At 55.4% G+C, this 21,857-nt stretch overlaps 1 pseudogene; it reads right to left on the reverse strand.

The window, feature by feature from the left end:
• The window catches only part of LOC123486381, a 102,377-nt pseudogene that overhangs the window by 30,517 nt on the left and 50,003 nt on the right, over positions 1-21,857 (reverse strand).

Here is a 21,857-nt window from a genome sequence, read left to right on the forward strand (position 1 = left end):
AGTTACTTCCCGTTCCCAGCCAGGTAACCACAGTGTTGCTGGTATGGGGGACAGGAGGCCCGCCACAGTTACTTCCCGTTCCCAGCCAGGTAACCACAGTGTTGCTGGTATGGGGACAGGAGGCCCGCCACCAGTTACTTCCCGTTCCCAGCCAGGTAACCACAGTGTTGCTGGTATGGGGGACAGAGGCCCGCCACCAGTTACTTCCGTTCCCAGCCAGGTAACCACAGTGTTGCTGGTATGGGGGACAGGAGGCCCGCCACCAGTTACTTCCCGTTCCCAGCCAGGTAACCACAGTGTTGCTGGTATGGGGGACAGGAGGCCCGCCACCAGTTACTTCCGTTCCCAGCCAGGTAACCACAGTGTTGCTGGTATGGGGGACAGGAGGCCCGCCACCAGTTACTTCCCGTTCCCAGCCAGGTAACCACAGTGTTGCTGGTATGGGGGACAGGAGGCCCGCCACCAGTTACTTCCCGTTCCCAGCCAGGTAACCACAGTGTTGCTGGTATGGGGGACAGGACGGCCCGCCACCAGTTACTTCCCGTTCCCAGCCAGGTAACCACAGTGTTGCTGGTATGGGGGACAGGACCGCCACCAGTTACTTCCCGTTCCCAGCCAGGTAACCACAGTGTTGCTGGTATGGGGGACAGGAGAACGCCTACCAGTTACTTCCCGTTCCCAGCCAGGTAACACAGTGTTGCTGGTACGGGGGACAGAGACCGCCACCAGTTACTTCCCGTTCCCAGCCAGGTAACCACAGTGTTGCTGGTATGGGGGGACAGGAGGCCCGCCACCAGTTACTTCCCGTTCCCAGCCAGGTAACCACAGTGTTGCTGGTATGGGGGACAGGAGGCCCGCCACCAGTTACTTCCCGTTCCCAGCCAGGTAACCACAGTGTTGCTGGTATGGGGACAGGAGGCCCGCCACCAGTTACTTCCCGTTCCCAGCCAGGTAACCACAGTGTTGCTGGTATGGGGGACAGGAGGCCCACCACCAGTTACTTCCCGTTCCCAGCCGAGGTAACCACAGTGTTGCTGGTATGGGGGACAGGAGGCCCGCCACCAGTTACTTCCCCGTTCCCAGCCAGGTAACCACAGTGTTGCTGGTATGGGGACAGGAGCCCCGCCACCAGTTATTCCCGTTCCCAGCCAGGTAACCACAGTGTTGCTGGTATGGGGACAGAGACCCGCCACCAGTTACTTCCCGTTCCCAGCCAGGTAACCACAGTGTTGCTGGTATGGGGACAGGAGGCCCCCACCAGTTACTTCCGTTCCCAGCCAGGTAACCACAGTGTTGCTGGTATGGGGGACAGGAGGCCCACCACCAGTTACTTCCCGTTCCCAGCCAGGTAACCACAGTGTTGCTGGTATGGGGGACAGGAGGCCCGCCACCAGTTACTTCCCGTTCCCAGCCAGGTAACCACAGTGTTGCTGGTATTGGGGACAGAGAGCCCGCCACCAGTTACTTCCCGTTCCCAGCCAGGTAACCACAGTGTTGCTGGTATGGGGGGACAGGAGGCCCGCCACCAGTTACTTCCGTTCCCAGCCAGGTAACCACAGTGTTGCTGGTATGGGGGACAGGAGGCCCACCACTCAGTTACTTCCCGTTCCCAGCCAGGTAACCACAGTGTTGCTGGTACGGGGGACAGGAGCCCACCACCAGTTACTTCCCGTTCCCAGCCAGGTAACCACAGTGTTGCTGGTATGGGGACAGGAGGCCCACCACCAGTTACTTCCCGTTCCCAGCCAGGTAACCACAGTGTTGCTGGTATGAGACAGGAGGCCCGCCACCAGTTACTTCCCGTTCCCAGCCAGGTAACCACAGTGTTGCTGGTATGGGGGACAGGAGGCCCGCCACCAGTTACTTCCCGTTCCCAGCCAGGTAACCACAGTGTTGCTGGTATGGGGGACAGGAGGCCCACCACCAGTTACTTCCCGTTCCCAGCCAGGTAACCACAGTGTTGCTGGTATGGGGACAGGAGGCCCACCACCAGTTACTTCCCGTTCCCAGCCAGGTAACCACAGTGTTGCTGGTATGGGGGACAGGAGGGCCCGCCACCAGTTACTTCCCGTTCCCAGCCAGGTAACCACAGTGTTGCTGGTATGGGGGACAGAGGCCCACCACCAGTTACTTCCCGTTCCCAGCCAGGTAACCACAGTGTTGCTGGTATGGGGGACAGGAGGCCCACCACCAGTTACTTCCCGTTCCCAGCCAGGTAACCACAGTGTTGCTGGTATGGGGGACAGGAGGCCCGCCACCAGTTACTTCCCGTTCCCAGCCAGGTAACCACAGTGTTGCTGGTATGGGGGACAGAGGCCCGCCACCAGTTACTTCCCGTTCCCAGCCAGGTAACCACAGTGTTGCTGGTATGGGGGACAGGAGGCCCGCCACCAGTTACTTCCCGTTCCCAGCCAGGTAACCACAGTGTTGCTGGTATGGGGGACAGGAGGGCCCGCCACCGGTTACTTCCCGTTCCCAGCCAGGTAACCACAGTGTTGCTGGTATGGGGGACAGGAGGCCCGCCACCAGTTACTTCCCGTTCCCAGCCAGGTAACCACAGTGTTGCTGGTATGGGGGACAGGAGGCCCGCCACCAGTTACTTCCGTTCCCAGCCAGGTAACCACAGTGTTGCTGGTATGGGGACCAAGAGGCCCACCACCAGTTACTTCCCGTTTCCCAACCAGGTAACCACAGTGTGTTGCTGGTATGGGGGACAGGAGGCCCGCCACCGGTTACTCCCGTTCCCAGCCAGGTAACCACAGTGTTGCTGGTATGGGGACAGGAGGCCCACCACCAGTTACTTCCCGTTCCCAGCCAGGTAACCACAGTGTTGCTGGTATGGGGGACAGGAGGCCCACCACCAGTTACTTCCCGTTCCCAGCCAGGCAACCACAGTGTTGCTGGTATGGGGACAGGAGGCCCGCCACCAGTTACTTCCCGTTCCCAGCCAGGTAACCACAGTGTTGCTGGTATGGGGGGACAGGAGGCCGCCACCAGTTACTTCCCGTTCCCAGCCAGGTAACCACAGTGTTGCTGGTATGGGGGACAGGAGGCCCGCCACCAGTTACTTCCCGTTCCCAGCCAGGTAACCACAGTGTTGCTGGTATGGGGACAGGAGCCCACCACCAGTTACTTCCCGTTCCCAGCCAGGTAACCACAGTGTTGCTGGTATGGGGGACAGGAGGCCCACCACCAGTTACTCCCGTTCCCAGCCAGGTAACCACAGTGTTGCTGGTATGGGGGACAGGAGGCCCACCACCAGTTACTTCCCGTTCCCAGCCAGGTAACCACAGTGTTGCTGGTATGGGGGACAGGAGGCCCGCCACCAGTTACTTCCCGTTCCCAGCCAGGTAACCACAGTGTTGCTGGTATGGGGGACAGGAGGCCCGCCACCAGTTACTTCCCGTTCCCAGCCAGGTAACCACAGTGTTGCTGGTATGGGGGACAGAGGCCCGCCACCAGTTACTTCCCGTTCCCAGCCAGGTAACCACAGTGTTGCTGGTATGGGGGACAGGAGGCCCACCACCAGTTACTTCCCGTTCCCAGCCAGGTAACCACAGTGTTGCTGGTATGGGGGACAGGAGGCCCACCACCAGTTACTTCCCGTTCCCAGCCAGGTAACCACAGTGTTGCTGGTATGGGGGACAGGAGGCCCACCACCAGTTACTTTCCAGTTAGTTCAAACAGCCCTGCTAGAGATGCCCCGGTCAACTGGAAGTGCTGTTATTGTGAAGTGGAAACATCTAGAAACAACAACGGCTCAGCCGCGAAGTGGTAGGCAACACAAGCTCACAGAACGGGACCGCCGAGTGCTGAAGCGCGTAGCACGTAAAATATTCTGTCCTCGGTTGCAACACTCACTACGGGTTCCAAACTGCCTCTGGAAGTAATGTCAGCACAAAAACTGTCCGTCGGAGCTTCATGAAATGGGTTTCCATGGCAGAGCAGCCGCACACAAGCCTAAGATCACCATGCGCAATGCCAAGCGTCAGCTGGAGTGGTGTAAAGCTCACAGCCATTGGACTGTGGGGCAGTGGAAGGCGTTCTCTGGAGTGATGAATCACGCTTCACCATCTGGCAGTCCGATGGACGAATCTGGGTTTGGCGGATGCCAGGAGAACGCCACCTGCCCCAATGCATAGTGCCAACTCTAAAGTTTGGTGGAGGGAGGAATAATGGTCTGGGGTTGTTTTTCATGGTCGGGCTAGGCCCCTTAGTTCCAGAGAAGGGAAATCTTAACGCTACGATTTTGTGCTTCCAACGTTGTGGCAACAGTTTGGGGAAGGCCCTTTCCTGTTTCAGCGTGATAATCACAGGCATAGCATCCTTTTCGCTCTGTCCTCCGGACGCTGTTATATTAAACCTTCTGCCCATTTGCTACACAAAAACCTGTCACTGATATTCACACTTCTACTCAATACAACACATATTGAATTAACTTCACACGGTTCACTGTATAATATAATACAGTCTCCCTCCCTCTCTCAGTCTCCCTCTCTCATAAACACACCTCTCTCTCATAAACACCTCTCTCTATAAACACACCTCTCTCTCAAACACACCTCTCTCCTCAAACACACCTCTCTCTCTCTCAAACACACCTCTCTCTCTCATAAACACACCTCTCTCTCAAAACACACCTCTCTCTCATCTCAAACACACCTCTCTCTCATAAACACACCTCTCTCTCTCTCAAACACACCTCTCTCTCTCTCAAACACACCCTCTCTCTCAGTAAACACACCTCTCTCTCATAAACACACCTCTCTCTAAACACACCTCTCTCTCATAAACACACCTCTCTCTCATAAACACACCTCTCTCTCATAAACACACCTCTCTCTCATAAACACACCTCTCTCTCATAAACACACCTCTCTCTGACTGGCCTGTGATTAAATGAGATTAAATGATACAATGTATCAACTTTGCTCGCTCTGAGCGCTGCTCCAATGTATCCAATGTAACAACAGAAGACTCATCAGGTTCTGCATCTTCACCCGCCATCCCTGCTAGATTCTATTTGAAAAACTGGAAGGTGATGTGGCTGGCTGATTACAGCTGTGAGTGACGGCTGGAAGGTGATGTGGCTGGCTGATTACAGCTGTGAGTGATGGCTGGAAGGTGATGTGGCTGGCTGATTACAGCTGTGAGTGATGGCTGGAAGGTGATGTGGCTGGCTGATTACAGCTGTGAGTGATGGCTGGAAGGTGATGTGGCTGGCTGATTACAGCTGTGGTGATGGCTGGAAGGTGATGTGGCTGGCTGATTACAGCTGTGAGTGATGGCTGGAAGGTGATGTGGCTGGCTGATTACAGCTGTGGTGATGGCTGAAAGTTGATGTGGCTGGCTGATTACAGCTGTGAGTGATGGCTAGAAGGTGATGTGGCTGGCTGATTACAGCTGTGAGTGATGGCTGGAAGGTGATGTGGCTGGCTGATAAAATCTGTGAGTGAAGGCTGGAAGGTGATGTGGCTGGCTGATTACAGCTGTGAGTGATGGCTGGAAGGTGATGTGGCTGGCTGATTAAATCTGTGAGTGATGGCTGGAAGGTGAGGTGGCTGGCTGATTACATCGTGAGTGACGGCTGGAAGGTGATGTGGCTGGCTGATTTACAGCTGTGAGTGATGGCTGGAAGGTGAGGAGTGGCTGGCTGATTACAGCTGTGAGTGATGGCTGGAAGGTGATGTGGCTGGCTGATTAGCTCTTGAGTGATGGCTGGAAGGTGGGTGGCCACTGGCTGATTACATCTGTGAGTGAGGCTGGAAGGTGATGTGGCTGGCTGATTACAGCTGTGGTGATGGCTGGAAGGTGATGTGGCTGGCTGATTAAATCTGTGAGTGATGGCTGGAAGGTGAGGTGGCTGGCTGATTACATCTGTGAGTGACGGCTGAAGGTGATGTGGCTGGCTGATTACAGCTGTGAGTGATGGCTGGAAGGTGAGGTGGCTGGCTGATTAAATCTGTGAGTGATGGCTAGAAGGTGAGGTGGCTGGCTGATTACATCTGTGAGTGGCCGGCTGGAAGGTGATGTGGCTGGCTGATTACAGCTGCCACATGAGAGATGGCATGACAGTGAAAAACTGACTTTATAAACATTTATAACAGTCGCCAGCTGGTTCTTTAGATTGGTACTATCATATGAAACAGTACTGGTATTCTGATATGTTGGTATCATAAGTATGAGGTTTTGATAGGGTAATATTACTGAGGTACTGGTATACCATGAAACACTAAATGACTTGACCGTGAAACACCTGATGACTGACCTGCTCTGTAGGAAAATAGTATGAGGAAATACTTCACAACACCGCTGTTCAGCAGAGGTCGCTTTGAGGTCAGGGACTGAGTATGAGGAAATACTTCACAACACCGCTGTTCAGCAGAGGTCGCTTTGAGGTCAGGGACTGAGTATGAGGAAATACTTCACAACACCGCTGTTCAGCAGAGGTCGCTTTGAGGTCAGGGACTGAGTATGAGGAAATACTTCACAACACCGCTGTTCAGCAGAGGTCGCTTTGAGGTCAGGGACTGAGTATGAGGGGAAATACTTCACAACACCGCTGTTCAGCAGGAGGTCGCGTTGAGGTCAGGGACTGAGTATGAGGAAACACTTCACAACACCGCTGTTCAGCAGAGGTCGCTTGAGGTCAGGGACTGAGTGATGAGGAAACACTTCACAACACCGCTGTTCAGCAGAGGTCGCTTTGAGGTCAGGGACTGAGTATGAGGAAATACTTCACAACACCGCTGTTCAGCAGAGGTCGCGTTGAGGTCAGGGGGACTGAGTATGAGGAAATACTTCACAACACCGCTGTTCAGCAGAGGTCGCTTTGAGGGTCGCTTTGAGGTCAGGGACTGAGTCTCCAAAGGGCACTCACTCTATACCCTTTCCAGTGCACTACTTTGGACCAGGGCCCAGAGTGCGGCAGACAGAGGGACATGGGAGAGGTAGATCACAGGTCACTCCTCTGACTAACAGGTGGGAGGCTAGATCACAGGTCACTACTCTGACTAACAGGTGGAGGCTGATCACAGGCACTACTCTGACTAACAGGTGGAGGCTAGTACAGTCACTACTCTGACTAACAGGTGGAGGCTAGATCACAGGTCACTACTCTGACTAACAGGCTAGATCACAGGTCACTCCTCTGACTAACAGGCTAGATCACAGGTCACTACTCTGACTAACAGGTGGAGGCTAGATCACAGGTCACTACTCTGACTAACAGGTGGAGGCTAGATCACAGGTCACTCCTCTGACTAACAGGTGGAGGCTAGATCACAGGTCACTACTCTGACTAACGGTGGAGGCTAGATCACAGTCACTCCTCTGACTAACAGGCTAGATCACAGGTCACTACTCTGACTAACAGGCTAGATCACAGGTCACTACTCTGACTAACAGGTGGAGGCTAGATCACAGGTCACTACTCTGACTAACAGGTGGAGGCTAGATCACAGGTCACTACTCTGACTAACAGGTGGAGGCTAGATCACAGGTCACTCCTCTGACTAACAGGTGGAGGCTAGATCACAGGTCACTCCTCTGACTAACAGGTGGAGGCTAGATCACAGGTCACTCCTCTGACTGAACAGGTGGAGGCTAGATCACAAGTCACTCCTCTGACTAACAGGTGGAGGCTAGATCACAGGTCACTACTCTGACTAACAGGTGGAGGCTAGATCACAGGTCACTACTCTGACTAACAGGTGGAGGCTAGATCACAGGTCACTCCTCTGACTAACAGGTGGAGGCTAGATCACAGGTCACTCCTCTGACTAACAGGTGGAGGCTAGATCACAGGTCACTCCTCTGACTAACAGTGGAGGCTAGATCACGGGTCACTACTCTGACTAACAGGTGGAGGCTAGATCACAGGTCACTACTCTGACTAACAGGTGGAGGCTAGATCACAGGTCACTCCTCTGACTAACAGGTGGAGGCTAGATCACAGGTCACTCCTCTGACTAACAGGTGGGAGGCTAGATCACAGGTCACTCCTCTGACTAACAGGTGGAGGCTAGATCACAGGTCACTACTCTGACTAACAGGTGGAGGCTAGATCACAGGTCACTCCTCTGACTAACAGGTGGAGGATTCTTGGAGGGCCAACTGAGTGGATTCCTAGAGGGATCTTATGCGTGTGTGTGTGTGTGTGTGTGTGTGTGTGTGTGTGTGAGAGAGAGAGACAGGACAGTCATCTCTGCTCTGTCACAGCCATTTAGCGGAGGGCATTTTGAGGGCAGAGACTGTGTCCCAAATGGCAACATATACCCTTTATAGTGCACTACTTTAGACCAGAGAATGGTACCATATACCCTTTATAGTGCACTACTTTAGACCAGAGAATGGTACCATATACCCTTTATAGTGCACTACTTTAGACCAGAGAATGGTACCATATACCCTTTATAGTGCACTACTTTAGACCAGAGAATGGTACCATATACCCTTTATAGTGCACTACTTTAGACCAGAGAATGGTACCATATACCCTTTATAGTGACTACTTTAGACCAGAGAATGGTACCATATACCCTTTATAGTGCACTACTTTAGACCAGAGAATGGTACCATATACCCTTTATAGTGCACTACTTTAGACCAGAGAATGGTACCATATACCCTTTATAGTGCACTACTTTAGACCAGAGAATGGTACCATATACCCTTTATAGTGCACTACTTTAGACCAGAGAATGGTACCATATACCCTTTATAGTGCACTACTTTAGACCAGAGAATGGTACCATATACCCTTTATAGTGCACTACTTTAGACCAGAGAATGGTACCATATTCCCTTTATAGTGCACTACTTTAGACCAGAGAATGGTACCATATACCCTTTATAGTGCACTACTTTAGACCAGAGAATGGTACCATATACCCTTTATAGTGCACTACTTTAGACCAGAGAATGGTACCATATACCTTTATAGTGCACTACTTTAGACCCGAGAATGGTACCATATACCCTTTATAGTGCACTACTTTAGACTACTTTGAAATATAGTGGGAATAGGTGCCATTTGGGACACACTCACGTTCCATTTCTGAAGCCCCAATCAAAGGCCTCCCCCTCACCCCCTCCACCCCTCTACCCCTCCACCCCTCTACCCCTCTACCCCTCTACCCCTCTACCCCTCCACCCCTCCACCCCTCCATCCCTCCACCTCCCTCCACCCCTCCACCCCTCTACCCTCCATCCCTCTACCCTCCATCCCTCTACCCCTCCATCCCTCTACCCCTCCACCCCTCTACCTCTACCCTCTACCCCTCTACCCCTCCATCCCTCTACCCCTCCATCCCTCTACCCCTCATCCCTCTACCCCTCCATCCCTCCACCCTCCATCCCTCCACCCCTCCATCCCTCTACCCTCTACCCCTCTACCCTCTACCCCTCCACCCCTCTACCCCTCCATCCCTCTATCCCTCCTATCCCTCTACCCTCACCCTCTACCCTCTATCCCTCTACCCCTCTATCCCTCTACCCCACCCTCTACCCTCTATCCCTCTATCCCTCTACCCCTCTATCCCTCTACCCCTCTACCCCTCTACCCCTCTACCCCTCTACCCCTCTACCCCTCTACCCCTCTACCCCTCTACCCCTCTACCCCTCTACCCCTCTACCCCTCTACCCCTCTACCCCTCTACCCTCTATCCCTCTACCCCACCCCTCCACCCCCTCCCACCCCTCTACCTCCATCCCTCTACCCTCATCCCTCTACCCTCACCCCTCTACCCCTCTACCCTCACATCCCTCTACCCCTCCATCCCTCTACCCCTCCATCCCTCTACCCCCTCCACCCCTCCATCCCTCCACCCTCCATCCCTCTACCCCTCCACCCCCTCTACCCCTCTACCCCTCTACCCCTCTATCCCTCTACCCCCCTCTATCCCTCTATCCCTCTACCCTCTATCCCTCTATCCCTCTATCCCTCTACCCCTCTATCCCTCTACCCCTCTACCCCTCTATCCCTCTACCCCTCTACCCACTCTACCCCTCTATCCCTCTACCCTCTATCCCTCTATCCCTCTACCCCTCTACCCTCTACCCCTCTATCCCTCTATCCCTCTACCCCTCTACCCCTCTATCCCTCTACCCCTCTACCCCTCTATCCCTCTACCCCTCTATCCCTCTATCCCTCTACCCCTCTATCCCTCTATCCCTCTACCCCTCTACCCCTCTACCCCTCTACCCCCTCTATCCCTCTTGTTCAAACATCATTAGGGCGTAACTACCCCTTAACGCCACTTACATTCACACTGTATTTTATTTTATTTTTAGTCATTTAGCAGACGCTCTTATCCAGAGCGACTTACAGGAGCATTAGGGTTAAGTGCCTTGCTCAAGGGCACACTCGACACATTTTCACCTAGTTGGCTCGGGGATTAGAACCAGCGACCTTTCGGTTACTGGCACAACGCTCTTAACCACTAAGCTACCTGCCGCCCTGTTGACATCGTTTGCGTTCCAAATGGCACCCTATGGGTCCTGGTCTAAAGTAGTTACTATATAGGGAATAGGGTGCCGTTTGGAACATAGTCAGCATTAGGCTCAACTCCCCCTCTACCAATTTCCCCCTCTACTTACATTCCACTGACATTACCCCTCCACAGTTAAAGCACTCGCACTGACCGTTTCCATGGGGGGTGATAGGGAGTTGAACTGTGTGTTGTCAATCATTCCCACTGCATGGCTAAACTCCCCTTAACTCTACTTACATTCACACTGTATGACGTCCAGGTTGAACTGCTGAATGGCTCCCATGCTGATCTGCTTCAGCTCGCTGTCCAAGGGCATCTGCATCAGGACGTGGACAGGTGCTTGCACGCTGACGCTACAGGCTGTCTGGGCCACTTTACCCTACAGGAGGAGAGAGGGGAGGGGGAGAGAGGGGGAGGGGGAGAGGATACAGAGGGTGAGAGGAGAGAGAGGGGGAGGGGAGAGGATACAGAGGGTGAGAGAGAGAAGGGGAGGGGGAGAGGATACAGAGAGGGTGAGAGGAGAGAGAGGAGGGGGAGGGGGAGGATACAGGAGGGTGAGGAGAGAGAGAGAGGGGGAGGGAGAGAGATAAGGAGGTGAGGAGAGAGCAGAGAGGGGGAGAGGATACAGAGGGGTGAGAGGAGAGAGCGAGAGAGGGGGGGGAGAGGATACAGGAGCGGTGAGAGGAGAGAGAGGAGAGAGAGAGAGAGAGAGAGAGAGAGAGAGAGAGAGAGAGAGAGAGAGAGAGAGAGAGAGAAGAGAGAGAGAGAGAGAGAGAGAGAGAGAGAGAGAGAGAGACAGAGAGAGAGAGAGAGAGAGAGAGAGAGAGAGAGAGAGAGAGAGACAGAGAGAGAGACAGAGACAGAAATAGAGAGGGGGGAAAAGAGGGAAGAGAATAAATGTCCCAGTTTGAGCAGGACAACCTGTCAGTAGAATATGGGAGGAAAGATTTAGTCAAAGCTTCCTCTACCATACCTGAGGATTTGGAATTGACTACTGTGGGCTGCTGGCCCATGTTCTCTAGATAACAGCAGGTTATGTAACGACACCGAACAAAACATGGGTAAAACATGCAGGCAGAACAGCACAGATGAGGCTCAAACAGAACGACGTCTTCAAATGAACAGGGTTGGTACAGAGCGAGGAAAGCAGACCAGACCAACAGACCACAGAGACATCATGCACTAAGAACAGACCAGACCAACAGACCACAGAGACATCATGCACTAAGAACAGTAACACCAGGCTGTATCATGCTGATGGCTGACAGAGGAGCACCAGAGAGACAGTGGGTTGGACTGTTGTCTGGTGGGTCCATGCTATCCAACCCATGTATCACTATCAAATGATTGTTGCATCTTTTCAATGTGCTCCAGACTGACCCTATACAGTGGCTCAAGTCCCCACAGGAAAACCAGAGAAGAAGAAGACCTCTGCACATGGACAGCCCTGGTCATCAGGAACCACTGGTGATGTTTATTAGGATAGTTTACTTCCAATGAATGAATCCACTGCAGATAGAATCTCAGTGATACGTTTGTTTACACAAACACGATCCCAAGCTAGCCCTGCCAGGTCAGGATCAGGGATGGGTGGTGTGGGAGGGTCGGGAGGGTCGCTAGCCCTGCCAGGTCAGGATCAGGGATGGGTGGTGTGGGAGGGTCGGAGGGTCGCTAGCCCTGCCAGGTCAGGACCAGGGATGGGTGGTGTGGGAGGGTCGGAGGGTCGCTAGCCCCCTGCCAGGTCAGGATCAGGGATGGGTGGTGTGGGAGGGTCGGAGGGTCGCTAGCCCCTGCCAGGTCAGGATCAGGGATGGGTGGTGTGGGAGGGTCGGAGGGTCGCTAGCCCTGCCAGGTCAGGATCAGGGATGGGTGGTGTGGGAGGGTAGTAGGGTCGCTAGCCTCTACAGGTCAGGATCAGGGATGGGTGGTGCGGGATGGGGGTCGCTAGCCCTGCCAGGTCAGGATCAGGGTGGGTGGTGTGGGAGGGTCGGGAGGGTCGCTAGCCCTGCCAGGTCAGGATCAGGGATGGGTGGTGTGGGAGGGTCGGAGGGTCGCCAGCCCTGCCAGGTCAGGATCAGGGATGGGTGGTGTGGGAGGGTCGGAGGGGTCGCTACCCCCTGCCAGGTCAGGATCAGGGATGGGTGGTGTGGGAGGGTCGGAGGGTCGCTAGCCCCTGCCAGGTCAGGATCAGGGATGGGTGGTGTGGGAGGGTCAGAGTGGTCGCTAGCCCTGCCAGGTCAGGATCAGGGATGGGTGGTGTGTGGGAGGGTCGGAGGGTCGTAGCCCTGCCAGGTCAGGATCAGGGATGGGTGGTGTGGGAGGGTCGGAGGAGTCGCTAGCCCTGCCAGGTCAGGATCGGGATGGGTGGTGTGGGAGGGTCGAGGGTCGCTGGCCCTGCCAGGTCAGGATCAGGGATGGGTGGTGTGGGGAGGGTCGGAGGGTCGCTAGCCCTGCCAGGTCAGGATCAGGGATGGGTGGTGTGGGAGGGTCGGAGGGTCGCTAGCCCTGCCGGTCAGGATCAGGGATGGGTGGTGTGGGAGGGTCGGAGGGTCGCTAGCCCTGCCGGTCAGGATCAGGGATGGGTGGTGTGGGAGGGTCGGAGGGTCAGCTACCCTGCCAGGTCAGGATCAGGGATGGTGGTGTGGGAGGGTCGGAGGGTCGCTAGCCCTGCCAGGTCAGGATCAGGGATGGGTGGTGTGGGAGGGGTCGGAGGGTCGCTAGCCCTGCCAGGTCAGGATCAGGATGGGTGGTGTGGGAGGGTCGGAGGGTCGCTAGCCCTGCCAGGTCAGGATCAGGGATGGGTGGTGTGGGAGGTCGGAGGGTCGCTAGCCCTGCCAGGTCAGGATCAGGGATGGGTGGTGTGGGAGGATCGGAGCGGGTCGCTAGCCCTGCCAGGTCAGGATCAGGGATGGGTGGTGTGGGAGGGTCGGAGGGTCGGAGGGCAGTTAGAGGTCTATTCTGGAAATCTTTCAGCATCAGAAGAGACACCTTTCAGTCCCACACCTTTCTTTCTTCTCACCACCCTAGGATCACGCCTACAGGGGTTGAACAATTCAGTTAACTTTCCCAAAATTCCCAGGTTTTCCAGAAATCCCCAACTGGAGGATTCCCAGATTTTCCTGCTTATTCCCAACCCGATTCCAACCGGGATTTCTGGAAAACCTGGCAATTTGAAAAGTGTTCAACCCAATAGGCAGTGATCCCAGGGTAGATAGAAGTAGTAGAGGCCTAGCAGAATAGACCTCCACATCCATCCCAACAGTCAGAGAGCAACAACGTCTGCGTCCCCAAATAGCACCCTATTCCCCATAGTAGTGCACTATATAGGGATATAGTACGGCTGAGAGACCAGCGATACGGTATTATCAACATACGTGCACGATACGATTATTGAGATTCTCACGATTCTATATGTATTGTGATTCGATACTGCGATTCGATGTTCCAAACATATTGCTCACAACACATTGGGAAAGTATTCAGACCCCCTTCACTTTTTCCACATTTTGTTGCCTTATTCTAAAATGTATTATATACTTTTTTCCCTCATCAGGTGCATCCTGTTTCCATTGATCATCCTTGAGATGTTTCTACAACTTAATTGGAGTCCACCTGTGGTAAATTCAATTGATTGGACATGATTTTATAAAAGGCACACACCTGTCTATACAAGGTCCACAGTTGACAGTGCATGTCAGAGCAAAAACCAAGCAATCGGGGAGAAGGGCCTTGGTCAGGGAGGTGACCAAGAACCCGATGGTCAGTCTGACAGAGCTCCAGAGTTCCTCTGTGGAGATGGGAGAACTTTCTAGGGAGCCAACCATCTCTGCAGCACTCCACCAATCAGGCATGTATGGGTGTGGCAGGCGGAAGCCACTCCTCAGTTATTGGCTCTGAAGCCAGAGTTTGCCAAAGAACACTAAAGGACTCTCAGACCATGAGAAACAAGATTCTCTGGTCTGAGTGAAAGCAAGAATTAAACTCTTTGTGCCTGAATACCCAGCGTCCGTCTGGAGAAGGCAGGCATGCCGCTTATCCCACCTGGCCAGTACCATGCCTACAGTGGAGAAGCATGGTGGAGGCAGCATCATGCTGTGGGGATGTTTTTCAGCGGCTCAGGTGGCCCAGCTTGTAGCGAAAAAGAATGGCAGCCCGTTTTACAGCCCTCTAACCAATTGTACTATTATGTGTGTTTTTGTGGCATTATTTGTAATTTATTCATACATAATGTTTCTGACCATCGTCTCCTTGATAACCAAAAAGAGCTTCTGGATATCAGGACAGCGATTACTCACCTCGTATTGGACTATTACTTTTTGTTCAGGAGTTCGGCGCGAGGATATCCTACCCCAGACTACCCGAAAAGGCCCACGTCCCCGTCGTTCGCATGCAGAAAAAAGCGGATCGTGGGCGTAGGGTGGGGAGTGCCTTATGAGATCCGGCGGCGGCGAGTAAGCTGCCTCTTCCATCAATCCTATTAGCCAATGTTATTCATTTCATTATAAATTGGATGACCTAAGATTAAGGTTATCCTACCTGCGGGACATTAAAAATATCTTATGTTTTTTCGTGCGTGGTAGCTGAACGGCGACATGGACATTAATATACAGCTGGCGGATACGGCCACATTTTGTCATTGAGCAGAGCAGCTCTTATCCAGAGCGACTTACAGTTCAGTGAAGTGCATACATTATTTAATTTTTTTCATACTGGCCCCGTGGTAACAAACCACAACCCTGCTCTACCAACATCCCTGCCGGCCATTCCCTCCCCTACCCTGGGCGACACTGAGCCAATTGTGCGCCGCCCCGCCCCAGGTCTCCCGGTCACGCGGCCCGGCTACGACGGAAACCTGGATATACGCTACCCATCCGCTGGCGGGATCAAACGGCTGGCTGCCCCGGTACAAGGTGGCGGTCTTATAGTAAACAACAGCTGGTACATAAAATCTAATACAAAGGAAGTCTCAAGGTTTTGCTCGCCTGAGGTAGAGTATCTCATGATAAGCTGTAGACCACTATCTACCAAGAGAGTTTTCTTCTATATTTTTCGTAGCTGTCTATTTACCACCACAAACCGTCATGCAGGCACTAAGATTGCACTCCAAAGTGTAGTGGTCATAAGTAAACAGGAAAACTCTAGACCACCTTTACTCCCCACACAGAAGCCGTCCAAACCTCCCTCGCCCTCCATTTGGTAAATCTGACCATAACTCCTATCCTCCTGATTCCTGCTTATAAGCAAAAAACTAAAGCAGGAAGCACCAGTGACACTCGGTTAATACGAAGTGGTCAGATGATAGCAGATGCTAAGCTACAGGACTGTTTTGCTAGAACAGACTAGAATATGTTCGGGATTCTTCTGAAAGCATTGAGAGTACACCACATCAGTCACTGGCTTATCAATAAGTGCATCGATGGCGTCGTCCCCACAGTGACCGTACGTACATACCCCCAACCAGAAGCCATGGATTACCCAGGAAACATCCGCACTGAGCTAAAGGGTAGAGCTGCCGCTTTCCAGGAGCAGGACTCTAACGCACGCTTAAGAAATCCCGCTATGCCCTCCGGCGGGCCATCAAACAGGCAAGAACACTAAGATAGCCTGCATAAATGACTACCGACCCGTAGCACTCACGTCTGTAGTCATGAAGTGCTGAAAGGCTGGTCATGACTCCACAACACCATTATCCCAGAAACCCTAGACCACTCCCAATTCGCATACCGCCCAAATAGATCCACAGATGATGCAATCTCTATTGCACTCCACACCGCCCCTTTCCCACCTGGACAAGAAGAACACCTATGTGAGAATGACTATTCACTGACTACAAGCGCGGGCGTTCAACAGCATAGTGCCCTCAAAGCTCATCACTAAGCTAAGGACCCTGGGACTAAACACCTCCCCTCTCCAACTGGATCCTGGACTTCCTGACGGAGCCGCCCCCAGGTGGTAAGGGTAGCTGTAATAACACCATCTGCCGCGCTGATCCTCAACACGGGGGGCCCTCTCAGGGGGTGCTGACAGGTTGACCCGGTCTCCTGGAATGCTTGAGCGTATTCCGACTACAGGGGACGATCAAAATACTTGTAAAGATCTCTAAGAACATGGAACTCAGGCGTGTAGACCCAGAGCCGTGATCCCCAGATGGCAGCCTCACTCTGGGGAACATGGGGACTCCAGGGCGGGACCCAGGGCCGTGTTCCCCAGATAGGCAGCCTCACTCTAGGGAACATAGGGAACTCCAGGGCGTGTAGACCCAGAGCCGTGATCCCCAGATAGGCAGCCTCACTCTGGGGAACATGGGAACTCAGGGCGTGTAGGCGCAGAGCCGTGTTCCCCAGATAGGCAGCCTCACTCTCGGGAACATAGGAACTCAGGTGTAGACCCAGAGCCGTGTTCCCCAGATAGGCAGCATCACTCCCTGGGAACATGGAACTCCAGGGCATGTAGACCCAGAGCCGTTTCCCCAGATAGGCAGCCCTCACTCTGGGAACATGGGAACTCAGGGCGTGTAGACCCAGAGCCATGATCCCCAGATGGCAGCCTCACTCTAGGGAACATGGGGACTCAGGGCGTGTAGACCCAGAGCCGTGATCCCCAGACCGGCAGCCCTCACTCTGGGGAACATGGGGAACTCAGGGCGTGTAGACCCAGAGCCGTGTTCCCCAGATAGGCAGCCTCACTCTGGGGAACATGGGGAACTCAGGGCGTGTAGACCCAGAGCCGTGATCCCCAGATAGGCAGCCTCACTCTGGGGAACACTGGGAACTCAGGGCGTGTAGACCCAGAGCCATGATCCCCAGATAGGCAGCCTCACTCTGGGGAGCATAGGAACTCAGGGCGTGTAGACCCAAGCCGTGATCCCCAATAGGCAGCCTCACTCTGGGAACATGGGGAACTCAGGGCGTGTAGACCCAGAGCCGTTTCCCCAGATAGGCAGCCTCACTCTGGGGAACATGGGGAACTCAGGGCGTGTAGGCGCATGAGCCGTATTCCCCAGATGAGGCAGCCTCACTCTGGGGAACATGGGGAACTCAGGTGTAGGCCCAGAGCCGTGTTCCCCCAGATGGGCTAGCATCACTCTGGGGAACATGGGGAACTCAGGGCGTGTAGGCCCAGAGCCGTGTTCCCCAGATAGGCAGCCCTCACTCTGGGGGACATGGGGAGCTCAGGGCGTGTGACCCAGGCCCTGATCCCCAGAAGGGAGCCTCACTCAGGGAGCATGGAACTCAGGGCGTGTAGACCCAGAGCCGTGTTCCCCAGATAGGCAGCCTCACTCTGGGGAACATGGGGGAACTCAGGGCGTGTAGACCCAGAGCCGTGTTCCCCAGATAGGCAGCCCCACTCACTCTGGGGAACATGGGGAGCTCAGGCGTGTAGACCCAGAGCCGATCCCCAGATAGGCAGCCTCACTCTGGGGAACATGGGGAACTCAGGGCGTGTAGGCCCAGAGCCGTGATCCCCAGATAGGCAGCCTCACTCTGGGGAACATGGTGAACTCAGGGCGTGTGGACCCAGAGCCGTGATCCCCAGATAGGCCAGCCTCACTCTGGGGACATGGGGAACTCAGGGCGTGTAGACCCAACGCCGTGTTCCCCAGATAGGCAGCCTCCCTCTGGGAACATGGAGGGCACTCAGGGCGTGTAGGCCCAGAGCCGTGATCCCCAGATAGGCAGCCCTCACTCTGGGGAACATGGGAACTCAGGGCGTGTAGACCCAGAGCCGTGATCCCCAGATAGGCAGCCTCACTCTGGGGAACAGGGAACTCAGGGCGTGTAGACCCAGAGGTGATCCCCAGATAGGCAGCCTCACTCTCGGGGACATGGGGAGACTCAGGGCGTGTAGACCCAGAGCCGTGATCCCCAGTAGGCAGCCTCACTCTAGGGAACATGGAGCTCAGGCGTGTAGACCCAGAGCCGTGTTCCCCAGATAGGCAGCTCTCACTCTGGGGAACATGGGAACTCAGGGCGTGTAGACCCAAGCCGTGATCCCCAGATAGGCAGCCTCACTCTAGGGAACATGGGGAACTCCGGCGTGTGACCCAGAGCCACCTGATCCCCAGATGGGCAGCCTCACTCTGGGGGAGCATGGGGAACTCAGAGCATGTAGACCCAGAGCCGTGTTCCCCAGATAGGCAGCCTCCACTCTGGGGAACATGGGGAACTCAGGCGTGTAGACCCAGAGCCGTGTTCCCCAGATAGGCAGCCTCACTCTGGGGAACATGGGGAACTCGGGGCGTGTAGACCCAGAGCCATGATCCCCAGATAGGCCTCGCCTCACTCTGGGGGAACATGGGGAAGCTCAGGGCGTGTAGACCCAGAGCCGTGTTCCCCAGATAGGCAGCCATCCTCTGGGGATACATGGGACTCAGGCGTGTAGACCCAGAGCCGTGTTCCCCAGATGGGCAGCCTCACTCTGGGGAGCATGGGGAACTCAGGGCGTGTAGACCCAGAGCCATGATCCCCAGATGGGGCAGCCTCACTCTGGGGAACTGGGCGTAGACCCAGGCCGTGATCCCCAGATAGGCAGCCTCACTCTGGGGAGCATGGTGAACTCAGGCGCGTGTAGAACCCAGAGCCGTGATCCCCAGATAGGCAGCCTCACTCTACCGGGAACATGGGGAACTCGGGCGTGTAGACCCAGAGCCGTGTTCCCCAGATAAGCAGCCTCACTCCTGAGAAACATTGGGAACTCAGGGCGTGTCAGACCCAGAGCCGTGATCCCCCAGATAGGCAGCCTCACTCTGGGGAACATGGGGAACTCAGGGCGTGTAGACCCAGAGCCATGATCCCCAGATAAGGCAGCCTCACTCTGGGGAACATGAGGAGCTCCCAGGGCGCGTAGACCCAGGGCCGTGATCCCCAGATAGGCAGCCTCACTCATAGGGAACATGGGGAAACTCAGGGCGTGTAGACCCAGAGCCGTGTTCCCCAGGTAGGCAGCCTCACTCTGGGGAACATGGGGAACTCAGGGCGTGTAGACCCAGAGCCGTGATCCCCAGATAGGCAGCCTCACTATGGGGAACATGGGGAACTCAGGGCGTGTAGACCCATGAGCACGTGTTCCCCAGATAGGCAGCCTCACTCTCCGGACAGCATGGGGAACTCGGGGCCGTGTAGACCCAGAGCCGTGATCCCCAGATAGGTAACCTCACTCTGGGAGAACATGGGGAACTCCAGGGCGTGTAGCCCGGAGAGCCATTGATCCCCAGATGGGCAGCCTCATCCACGGAACATGGGGAACTCAGGGCGATGTAGACCCAGAGCCGTGTTCCCCAGATAGGCAGCCCCTCACTCTGGGGAACATGGGGAACTCAGGGCGTGTAGACCCAGAGCCGTGATCCCCAGATAGGCAGCCTCACTCCACCACCCCGAGAAGCATGGGGAACTCAGGGCGTGTAGACCCAGAGCCATGATCCCCAGATAGGCAGCCTCACTCTACGGAACCTTCAGAGAACTCAGGGCGTGTAGACCCAGAGCCATGATCCCCAGATAGGCAGCCTCACTCTTGGGAGCATGGGAACTCGGGGCGTGTAGACCCAGAGCCGTGTTCCCCAGAATAGGCAGCCTCACTCCCCTGGGAGCATGGGGAACTCAGGGCGTGTAGACCCAGAGCCGTGTTCCCCAGATGGCCGCAGCCTCACTCTCGGGAACATGGGGAACTCGGGGCGTGTAGACCCAGAGCCGTGATACCCAGATGGGCAGCCACTCACTCTGGGGAACATGGGAACTCAGGGCGTGTAGACCCAGAGCCGTGATCCCCAGATAGGCAGCCTCACTCTGGGGAGCATGGGGAACTCAGGCGGCGTGTAGACCCAGAGCCGTGATCTCCCCAGATAGGCAGCCTCACTCTGGGGAACACGGGGGGCTCAGGGCGTGTAGACCCAGAGCCGTGTTCCCCAGATAGGCAGCCTCACTCTGGGGAACATGGGGAACTCAGGGCGATGTAGGACCCAGAGCCGTGATCCCCAGATAGGCAGCCTCACTCTGGGGAACATGGGGAACTCAGGACCGTGTAGACCCAGAGCCGTGATCCCCAGATAGGCAGCCTACTCTGGGGAACATGGGGAACTCAGGGCGCGTAGACCCAGAGCCGTGATCCCCAGATAGGCAGCCTCACTCTGGGGAACATGGGGAACTCAGGGCGTGTAGACCCAGGAGGCCGTGATCCCCCAGATAGGCAGCCTCACTCTGGGGAACATGGGGAACTCAGGGCGTGTAGACCCAGAGCCGTGATCCCCAGATAGGCAGCCTCACTCTGGGGAACATGGGGAACTCAGGGCGTGTAGACCCAGAGCCGTGATCCCCAGATAGGCAGCCTCACTCTGGGGAACATGGGGAACTCAGGGCGTGTAGACCCAGAGACGTGTCCCCAGATAGGCAGCCTCACTCTGGGGAACATGGGGAACTCAGGCGTGTAGACCCAGAGCCGTGTTCCCCAGATAGGCAGCCTCACTCTGGGGAACATGGGGAACTCAGGGCGTAGACCAGAGCCGTGATCCCCAGATAGGCAGCCTCACTCTGGGAACATGGGGAACTCAGGGCGTGTAGACCCAGAGCCGTGTTCCCCAGATAGGCAGCCTCACTCTGGGGAACATGGGGAACTCAGGCGTGTAGACCCAGAGCCGTGATCCCCAGATAGGCAGCCTCACTCTGGGGAACATGGGAACTCAGGGCGTGTAGACCCAGAGCGTGTCCCCAGATAGGCAGCTCACTCTGGGGGAACATGGGGAACTCAGGCGTGTAGACCAGAGCCGTGTTCCCCAGATAGGCAGCCTCACTCTGGGGAACATGGGGAACTCCAGGGCGTGTAGACCCAGAGCCGTGATCCCCCAGATAGGCAGCCTCACTCTGGGGAACATGGGAACTCAGGGCGTGTAGACCCAGAGCCGTGTTCCCCAGATAGGCAGCTCCTCACTCTGGGGAACATGGGAACTCAGGGCTTGTAGACCCAGAGCCGTGTTCCCCAGATAGGCAGCCTCACTCTGGGGAACATGGGGAACTCAGGGCGTGTAGACCCAGAGCCGCGATCCCCAGATAGGCAGCCTCACTCTGGGAACATGGGGAACTCAGGCGTGTAGACCCAGAGCGTGTTCCCCAGATAGGCAGCCTCACTCTGGGGAACATGGGGAACTCAGGCGTGTAGACCCAGAGCCGTGTTCCCCAGATAGGCAGCCTCACTCTGGGGAACATGGGGAACTCAGGCGTGTAGACCCAGAGCCGTGTTCCCCAGATAGGCAGCCTCACTCTGGGAACATGGGGAACTCAGGGCGTGTAGACCCAGAGCCGTGTTCCCCAGATAGGCAGCCTCACTCTGGGAACATGGGGAACTCAGGGCGTGTAGACCCAGAGCCGTGTTCCC

This window comes from Coregonus clupeaformis, unplaced genomic scaffold (assembly GCF_020615455.1).
Source record: "Coregonus clupeaformis isolate EN_2021a unplaced genomic scaffold, ASM2061545v1 scaf1185, whole genome shotgun sequence".
Classification (NCBI taxonomy): Eukaryota; Metazoa; Chordata; class Actinopteri; order Salmoniformes; family Salmonidae; genus Coregonus; species Coregonus clupeaformis.